Source organism: Octopus bimaculoides, chromosome 6 (genome assembly GCF_046866305.1).
Source record: "Octopus bimaculoides isolate indiv1 chromosome 6, ASM4686630v1, whole genome shotgun sequence".
In the NCBI taxonomy this organism is placed as follows: domain Eukaryota; kingdom Metazoa; phylum Mollusca; class Cephalopoda; order Octopoda; family Octopodidae; genus Octopus; species Octopus bimaculoides.
This window is the reverse complement of record NC_142933.1, coordinates 107,012,769-107,015,624: the sequence shown is the minus strand read 5'-3', so window position 1 is coordinate 107,015,624 and position 2,856 is coordinate 107,012,769.

The following is a 2,856-nucleotide window of genomic DNA, read 5'->3' as shown; positions in this document are numbered from 1 at the left end:
GTGGATAAATTCAAAATTTGATGATATCACCAGTAGTAGCATATATATATATATATATATATATATATATATATATATATATATATATATATATATATATATATATATCTGGTGGTTGTCTATTCCCCATGCAGAGTCTGACCATCTCCTGTACTTACACCTTAGATCCATCATGGCGTCTGATGTTTTGGATTCCTATGTTTTCATTACTACGATTATTTTCGGCGATTTTTTTTAAAGATGATTTTTTGCGATGAATCTGATCATCCTTGGGATATGACTCTGGAGGAAGCAATTGCAACAAATTCTCCAAAACGAACCAGAGATCTGTTTGCAGATCTTCCCATTCGTGGTCAGTTGCTTAAAAGCTATATACTAGCTAAACTAGTCTATATATATAGATAGATGTGTGTGTGTGTCTTTGTGACTGTTTTGTTTCCCGACACCGCTTGAGTACCGGTGTTAGTATGTTTATTCTAACTTAGCGGTTCGGTAAACGAAAATGATAGATTAACAGGCTTTATAAAATAAGTACTGGGGTCGATTCATTCGATTAAAATTCTTCAACGCGGTGCCCCAGCATTGCCGTAGTCCAATTACTGAAACATGTAAACGACATAAGATGAAAGAAAGGCATAAATATTTCAAAAAATCGTTTTTCAAAGGTGACCCGTTTTCTTGCATTAACATAATAAACTTCATAAAAATATCGGTGTCTATTAATTGATCATTTATTTCCTTTTGTTGCATTTCATAAGAAGAGAAATATTTCATGGATTCAATAAAACAATTTATTTAGACTCATATAATAGATTTTTGATATGAGACGTATAATAATAAAAAAAGATAGATCTATTGACACCCAGGAAATTAATAACTTCTAAAACAAATGATTAGTTTTTGAGCAGAATAATAGAATCTTGTAGCAAAAGAGAATAAGCTAAAATAAAATATCAACTTTTTACTGTATTTATTCAGGGTGAGACCCTTGTGGTTGATTCTTTGAAAATTTTTCGGCATAAGGGTCTATGGTTTTTAAAGATCCAGGACTTGCTGTGTGGACAGGCACAGGGGTGGCTGTGTGGACAGGTGCAGGAGCGGCTGTGTGGATAGATACAGGAGCGCGTATGTGGACAGGCGCAAGAGCGGGTATGTAGACAGGCACAGGAGCGGCTGTGTGGGCAGGCGCAGGAGCAGTCGTGTGGATATGTGCAGGAGCGACTGTGTGGACAGGTGCAGGAGGGGCTGTGTGGACAGGCGCAGGACTCGCTGTGTGGTAAGAAGCTTGCTTCTCAACCGGGTTCAGTCCCACTGCATGGCACCTTAGGCAAGTGTCTTCTACTATAGCTTCGGACCGACCAAAGAGTTGTGAGTGGATTTGGTAGACGGAAACTGAAAGATGCCCGTCGTATATATATATATACGTATATGCGTAGGCTCGAAACGTAAAAGACATTTTCACCTTCCCGAGCGTTAAACTAACACACCTGTTTGTTGTTTACACACCTGTCTACGTCTTTTATTTTTCTGTAAATTTCAATTATCTATCTATCTATCTATCTATCTATCTATCTATCTATCTATCTATCTATCTAACCACCACACACACATTTTTTTCTATCTTCTTGTTTCTTTCTGTGTTCCTTTCTGTGGAAGAGCGTAGGCTCGAAACGTTACAGACTTTTTCAATTCCCGAGCGTTAAACTAATACATGTTTGTTTCCTACACCACCTGTCTTCGTCTTTTGTTTTTTTTGTGAATTCTCTCTCTCTCTCTCTCACTCTCTCTCTCTCTCTATATATATATATATGTATGTATGTATGTATTTGTGTGTCTGTTTGTCCCCCTACCATCGCTTGACAACCAATGTTGGTGCGTTTACGTCCCCGTAAACTAGCGGTTCGGCAAAAGTGACCGATAGAATAAGTACCAGGCTCACAAGGTATATAAGTCGTGGAGTCGATTTATTCGACTAAAGGTGGTGCTCCAGCATGGCCGCAGTCAAAATGGCTGAAACAAGTAAAGGAATAAAGGAATAAAAGAATCTCAATTGACGGCTTTTGAGCGATTTTAGCTTTTGCTTTTAAAACTAACATTAAAGCGGCGGCGGTGGCGGCGGCGGCGGGGGGCGGCGTCGGCGGTGGCGGCGGTGGCGGCGGTAGCGGCGGCGGGGGCAGTGGCGGCGGCGGCGGTAGCAAGCTGGTAGAATCGTTAGCGTGGCGAGCAAAAAGCTTAGTGGCATTTCGTCGGTCTTTACGTTCTGAGTTCAAACTCCGCCGAGGTCGACTTTACCTTTCATCCTTTTGGGATCAATAAAATAAGCGCCGCCGCCGGTTTAATGTTATTTTTAACTGGGGTCGATGTAATCGACTAACTCGCTTCTCCAAAATTTCAGGCCTTGTGCCCTTAGTAAGAAAGGATATTCTGAATGACATTTGGTTAAAACCTGACTCACCTAGGTAAGACTTTGGGAAGGCAATGCAGTTTAGTTTTACTTCCGACCAAAGTAATGGGAATTTGATACTAATTTCATTATTTGTGCATAAGTTATTGGGTCCATGATTAAATTTAGCTTGAATAGTTTGATTGATCTTCAATTCAATAAGGCTTCCTTGTAGCCTGATATCATCATCAGCTACATTTGTCCCAAATTAGATTGTTCATTTCCAGTAGATCTTTGAACCTAATTTCCATGATATACGTACCGAACGTCTTATCTGGAATCCAGAAATCCGGAATTATCAGAAATCCGGCTATTTTTCAAACTGGCTAGCTTTGAATTTCGCCGGCCATTTTATTATGGTTTCCACGGCACGTGCGTCACACGACGCCAGATTAAACAGGCGCTGCTTTAGA